Source organism: Mustela lutreola, chromosome 13 (genome assembly GCF_030435805.1).
Source record: "Mustela lutreola isolate mMusLut2 chromosome 13, mMusLut2.pri, whole genome shotgun sequence".
In the NCBI taxonomy this organism is placed as follows: Eukaryota; Metazoa; Chordata; class Mammalia; order Carnivora; family Mustelidae; genus Mustela; species Mustela lutreola.
The window spans coordinates 54,206,506-54,214,165 of record NC_081302.1 but is presented as its reverse complement, the minus strand read 5'-3'; positions in this window follow the sequence as shown (position 1 = coordinate 54,214,165).

Genomic DNA, 7,660 nt, shown 5'->3' with positions numbered 1-7,660 from the left:
TTTATTTTGAGAGTGAGGGAGAGGGTGTGCGTGGCGGGGGTGGGGGTGAAGGGATAGGAGAAAGAGAGTCTGAAGCAGGATCCACTTCCAGCATGGAGCCCAAGGCCAGGCTCGATCTAATGAACCTGAGATCATGACCTGAGCCAAAATCAAGAGTCAGATACTTAACGGACTGAGCCACCCAAGCACCTCTGCAGTTATGTTTTTTTTAAACGTATATGTGTGCATGCGCACACACATACGTGTTAAACGAGATGTATACACAGAATTGCACAAATTTATAGGAACAGTTTAACCAGAATTCAAGGCAAGAACTAGAGTATTATTGACACATTAGCCTCCTGTAGATATCCCTCTGCCCCAGGAGTAACCTCTAACTTGACTTTCATGGTAACCATTTCCTGGTTTCTGACACTTTCCAATTAACATCCAACAACAGGTCACAACAGCCAATCCAAGTGCTGAAGCATTCTATTTAGCACAATTGCTGCCCAACAGAAACTGGTAAGGTGGATGTCTCTAGGAAGGCTGCCTAGTGACTGGAGCTATAAGAAGGACTTGTCACTGTTGGAATTTAATGTCATTTGCATTTATGACCCTTTGAAAAAAGATAAATAAAAGTACTGGCAAATAAATAAATAAATAAAAGAGGTGTCAAAGGTCAAGCACATGGGAATAGCAAAAAAAAAAAAAAAAAAAAAAAAAAAAATTCAAGTACTACATGTAAATTAAAATATTATGAGCAGTTTACCTGGGAGAAAGAATTGGATAAAATATCAAAACAGGCTCTTGAAGGCATCAAACAGCTCACAGGATTTTGAGGAATCAATGGGTCAAAATCTAGCAAAAGCAAAGAACCCCAGCCATAAACTCGGCCCCCAACATCATTTTTCTATCCTAGGACAATTTGCCAAACCTGAAGAAAAACTGTGATACAGAGTAATATTTTGGCAGCCTTGTGGGGCTTTAGAAAGGCAAAAGTCAATTCTCTCCTCCCTGTCCAACAAAGCGATTCTCAAAAACTCACCCCCTTCTCTAAGTTGGAACGCTGGTAGGCTGCACACTTCGCACAGAGGCCCTGGCCTGCAGGTGCAGCACAATTTCCAGCTACCTGATTTAGTCAGAAAAGTCAAGGCTTGAATTTAAATTCAGGAGCTCCAAGACTAGCTGTGCCCCCAGGTACCTGTCAGAAGCAAATGAAAATCCCCTCTGGAGGAAAATCCCACCATCCCAAGACTTTCCTCTAGATCAAACAGAGAAGTTGCAAATGGCAGAACTGTGATATTTAAATCAAGCTCTTTTAACCCTAGAGCTGACTTCCCAAACTTCCCTAAACTGCCATGGGAAAAATTAAGTCATGTATGGGAAAGCAGGTCACCTACTCCCAAATTAGGAGCAGTTTGGATTTCTTATCAAAACTTGAAAAAGTGACCAGCCAGCACAGCAGGCATCTCCAAGGACAAGTGCACTCTTTTTCATGGAAAGGGTCTAGTCCATTGTTACACAGCTTTAATTTTTGGAGAGCAAGAGGAAATCTGCTAATTTCTACCCCCATACATCCTTACCTGGTCTTCTAGGGTCACAAATTTCAATCTGTGTCCACTGACAGCCCTCTATATGTTTAAAAATGCTTTTGAGGTCACCCCACACCCCACTTTCCTTCTCCAGGCCAAGTAGCCTCTTTTCTTTCAGTGGAAACTCAAATGTACCCTTGCTCAGCTGCTTCAGCATTCAATGGTCATGGATGTGGATGGTTCACTTGATCTCTGTCCTTTGTAAGATTGTATCTGGGACTCAACCCAATACTCCAGGCACAGACTAAAAAGCAAAGGGTCAAGCAAGACTATCGCCCATCATGCCACGGATTTCAATCCAACTGCTACAGTAGACTAAACTCCCATTGTTGCAATACACAAAACTACAAACACTCTTTAAGCATCTGAGTGAGAGCTAGCTAAGAGTTCTATGTAGTTTTCAAGATACGTCACAACTGCTCAGGTTCTAGCTAAACTGGTCTTTGGTTCTTCAGATATGCCACAGGCCTTCTCTCCTCAAGGTGTTTGTTTGTTCTACCAAAGAAGCTCTCGGCCTCCCCCAGCCACCTGACTCCCTTTGCCTGGTTGGTTCCCCCAGCTACCCGACTCCCTAAACCTAGCTGATGGCTTTGGTGGCACATCCTTAGGGAAGCCCAATTAGGCTCCTGTTTCAGGCTCTCACCACCCTTAAAACTCAAAAGAGTTATCTTTATAATTACTCATTTAGACTCTTCTTTTAAATAATAAACCCCATAAAGGCAGGGACTAACATTATAGGGCTTTTTTCCCATTCAAACACATTCCACTCTCAAGGGTGCTGGCAATGGCTTACTTTCCCTGCAGCCTCTTAGCATTCTGATGGAAGCCTTGAGGGTCTCCCATCTCCCACTACCCTGTACTTACACAGACCTCTTGCCTTACCAGAGCACTTAGCCATTTGGGCCTACTGAGGCCTTGGGGGATCGGACTCATTAACATACTGTGTGTTATCTCCCTAACTCTGTGACAACTGCAGACTCTGCCATTTAACCAGGGACCCCTCCTGGAAGCCATGGCTTCTGAGATGACTCAAAGACATAGACTTAGAAGTTGGAAAAGTGGGGTGCCTGGGTGGCTCAGTGGGTTAAAGGCCTCTGCCTTCAGCTCAGGTCATGGTCTCAGTGTCCTGGAATTGAGCCCCGCATTGGGCTCTCTGCTTAGCAGGGAGCCTGCTTCCCTTCCTCTCTCTCTGCCTGACTCTCAGCCTACTCGTGATCTCTGTCAAATGAATAAATTTAAAAAATCTTAAAAAAGAAATTGGAAAAGCAATTATCAGAACATTTCAATTTCCCCAAAATCCATGCCACCTCGTCCCACAACTACCCATATTATAAACAGAAAAGGAGATGAGGTTAATTTCAGATGTAATTCTAGCAGATTCTCTCTCTCTCTTTTTTTTTTTTTTTTCCTGGCAGCCTTGTTCTGACTCTGCACAAGTCCACCATCCTTATAAGCACTTATGGGTTCTCTAAGTCTCAGTTCCTGGTTCATAGAATTTATGTAACTGGGAAAGAACTAAGTTTACATTTAGCAAGTCATTAAAATATAGTATTTGGAGGAAAATATTTGAGCTCAAAATATTCAATTTGTGAAAGTGTGTAAACATAGAACCTTCCACCTTTGGAGGAAAATGTCAAGTCAAGGTTCAGTCACAAGGACAGAAGGGTAAAAACAAACAAACAAACAAACAAAAAAAAACAAACAACAACAACAAAAAAACAGATTCAGAAGTTCCTTGTCCTAGTTTATTTGCAATTGTTTGAATATTATCCTTCAAAATAGTTACCAGGTAATGCTCCCAGTACTCTTCAACAAGCTCCCCTGGTCAGTATACTCCAACACAATCTTCACCCAAGGCAGTATAAACCAGCTACATATCAGATGACCTAGGCCAATCCTGTAGGTAGACACTGACCTATTAATTACAAATCTTTGGGAACCCATTCTCAGAAAGCCAAGAATCTGCAATTGTTCATTCCTTTCTCCAGAGAAAATGCCTCGTTAAAACCCAGATACTAGGTCTCTGGTATTCTAATATACCAGCCCTACTAGCAACAATTCTATCTAACAATTCTATTGAAAAAGGAAATGCAGAAATGCAAGGATGGTGGAGGAGTAGGAGGCTTAAATATCATCAGGTCCCAGGAATTCGGCTAGTTATCAAACCATTCTGAACACCTACAAACTCAACAGGAGATGAAAGAGAAAAAGAGCAGCAATTCTAGGAACAGAAAATCAACAACTTTCCAGAAGGTAGGACATGTGGAGAAGTGAATCCAAGGCAACAAATGGGAAGATAGACCATGGGGGTAGAGGCCAGCTCCAGGCAAGCAGTGGAGCAGCGGAGCACAAAATTGGAACTTTCAGAAGTCTGCTCCATGGAGGGACATCACTCCAGAGGCTAAGCGGGGGTGGGGGGGGGGGGGTGGGGGGGGAGTGGAGCCCTCACGGAAACAGTGTGGTCTCAGGACCCTTGGGGTCACAGAAAGATCAGGGGTGTCTGAATGTGGTAGAGATCCCAGGTATTAGAGCGGGGAAGCCGGCTACAGAGACAGAGCCGAGGAGTGTGCTCTCAGCTCAGGGTTACCTTTAACTGTGATCTATGGCACAGTCGGACACTGCTCTTTGAGCAGAGACCCCAAAAGCAGCATATCTGGAAAGACTCCCCTTCCTTCTCTGGGAGGAGTGTAGCAGGAGAAGACTGCAGGAACCTGCTGGGTTTGAAGACTCCAAACGGGGCCGTGCGTCAGAGATAGAAACACTCGGTCACAGGCTGGGTGAGCACGGAGCGCGGCCAGAGACCAGGGAGGCGGGAGGGATTCACTGCTTTTCTCTGAGGGTGCACTGAGGAGTGGAGCCCCTGAGCTCTCGGGTCCTCCAGCCGGAGATTGGGAGGCCACCATTTTCATTCCCATCCTCCAAAGTTCTACGGAAACCGTTCAGGAAACAAAAGCTCCTGAGAGCCAACCCAAGCGGGTACTTAGCCCAGTCCCTGGCAAGGGTGGTGCAATTCTGCCTTGGGCAAAGACATTAAAGAATCACTGCAATAGGCCCCTCCCTCAGAAGATCAATAAGAGCATCCAGCCAAGACCAAGTTCACCAATCAATGAGAACTGCGAAACTTCAGAATTACAGGAATTCATGGCTTTTCCCCCATGATTCTTTAGTCTTTTGATGTTAAATTTTTGAAATTTTATTTCTTATTCTATTTTTTAAATTTTTTCTTTCTTATTTTAGCATCTTTAAACTATTATATCTTATCAATACCTTTTTAAAAGATTTTTAATTTCATTGTTATAGTCATATTCTATCCCTTCATTGTATTTGACCTTATTTTTTGTATACATATAGGTTTTTCTTTCCTTAAATTATTGGGATACAGTTTCTTCTAATAGATCAAAATATACCGTAAATCTAACAAATAGCTTTGTTCTAGCCTCCAGCCTGATCATATTCTTTTCTCTTTTTTTCTTTTTTCAACCAACTTCTTATATTATCAATTCCTTTTTTAGAATCTTTTTAAATTTACATTTTCACAGTCATATTCCATCCCTTCATTGTGTTTGCCCTTATTTTTGTATACATATAAGTTTTTCTTTCTTAAAAATTTTGGGAGGCAGTTTCCCAGGTATTAGAGCAAAATACACCCCAAATCAAATGTGTGGCTCTGTTCTCTTCACCAGTCTAATATATACATATATATATTTTTTTTTCCCTTTCTTTCTTTCTTTTTTTTCCTCCTTTCTTCCCCTTCCCCCTCAGTTTTGGGACTCTTCTGATTTGGTTAGTGTTACCCTTGTAGTATTTTTCTGGGGTCGTTGTTACCCTTTTAGTATTTTGTTCTCTCATTCATCTATTCTTATCTGGATAAAATGACAAGGCAGAAAAACTCACCTCAAAAAAAGAACAAGAAGCAGTACCAATGGCTAGGAACTTAATCAATACAGACATAAGTAATATGTCAGAACTAGAGTGCAGAATGATGATGATCAAGGTGCTAGCTGGGCTCGAAAAAAGCATGCAATATAATAAATAATCCCTTTCTGGATAAATAAAAGCCCTTTCTGGAGAAATAAAAGAATGAAAATCTAACCAAGTTGAAATCAAAAAAGCTATTAGAGAGGTGCAATAAAAAGTGAAGGCTCTTACTGCTAGGATAAATGAGGCAGAAGACAAAATTAGTGATATAGAAGACCAAATGATGGAGAATAAAGAGGCTGAGAAAAAGAGAGACAAACAGCTACTGGATCACAAGGGGAGAATTCAAGTGATACCATAAGATGAAACAATATTAGAATAATTGGGATCCCAGAAGAAGAAGAGAGAGGGGGGCAGAAGGCAAATGGCAACAAATTATAGCAGAGAATTTCCCTAATTTGGCAAAGGGAACAAGCATAAAAATCCAGGAGGCACAGAGAACCCCCCTCAAAATCAACAAGAATAGGTCCACACCCCATCACCTAATAGTAAAATTTACAAGTCTTAGCGACAAAGAGAAAATCCTGAAAGCAGCCTGGGAAAAGAAGTCTGTAACATACAATGGTAAAAATATTAGATTGGCAGCAGATTTATCCACAGAGACCTGGCAGGCCAGAAAGAACTAGCATAATATATTCAGAGCACTAAATGAGAAAACTATGCAGCCAAGGATACTATATCCAGCTAGGCTGTCATTGAAAGTAGAAGGAGAGATAAAAAGCTTCCAGGACAAACGAAAACTAAAAGAATTTGCAAACTCCAAACCAGCCCTACAGGAAATATTGAAAGGTGTCCTCTAAGCAAAGAGAGCCTAAAAGTAAAAGACGGAAAGGAACAGAGACAATATACAGTAACAGTCACCTCATAAGCAATACAATGGCACTAAATTCATATCTTTCAATAGTTACCCAGAATGTAAATGGGCTAAATGCCCCAATCAAAAGACAAAGGGTATCAGATAAGATCGGGTGTGTTCAGGCTGGTATGGCCGTAGATGATACAGGGTTCAGAATGAATTAAAAACCAAGATCCAGTGATATGCTGTCTGCAAAAAACTCAGTTTAGACCCAAAAACACCTCCAGATTTAAAGTGAGAGGGTAGACAAAAATTTACCATGCTAATGGACATCAAAAGAAAATGGGGGTGGTAATCCTTATACCAGATCAATTAGATTTTAAGCAAAAGACTATAGTAAGAGATGAGGAAGGACACTATATCATACTTAAAGGGCCTATCCCCCCAAAAGATCTAACAATTTTAAATATTTTTGCCCCTAACATGGGAGTAGCCAATTATATAAAACAATTAACACATTGACAATAATACAGTAATAATAGGGGATTTTAACACCCCCCCCCACTGAAATGGACAGATCATCTAAGCAAAAGCTCAAAAAGGAAATAAAGGCTGTAAGTGACACACTGAACAAGATGGACATCACAGATATATTCAGAACATTCCATCACAAGGCAATAGAATGCACATTCTTCTCCAGTGCATATGGAACATTCTCCAGAATAGATGACATCCTGGGTCGCAAATCAGATTTCAACTAGCACCCAAAGATTGCAACCATTCCCTGCTTATTTTCAGTCCACAATGCTTTGAAACTAGAACTCAACCATAAGAGGAAAGTTGGAAAGAACTCAAATACATGGAGGCTAAAGAGCATCCTACTAAAGAATGAATAGGCCAACCAGGAAATTAAAGAAGAATTTAAAAAATTCATGAAACAAATGACAATGAAAACACAACTGTTCAAAATCTTTGGGACACAGCAAAGGCGGTCCTGAGAGGAAAGCATATAGCAATACAAGCCTTTCTCAAGAAACAAGAAAACAAGAAAAAAAAAGCCTAAACCCAGCAGGAGAAGAGAAATAAAGATCAGAGCAGAAATCAATGAAATAGAAACCAAAAGAACAGTAGAACAGATCAAACAAAGTAGGAGCTGGTTCTTTGAAAGAATTAATATGATTGATAAATCCTAAGCCAGACTTATCAAAAGAGAGAGAGAGAGAGAGGGAAATGACCCAAATTAATAAAATCACCAATGAAAGAGGAGATCACAACCAACACCAAAGAAATATTAACAATTATAAGAGCAAAT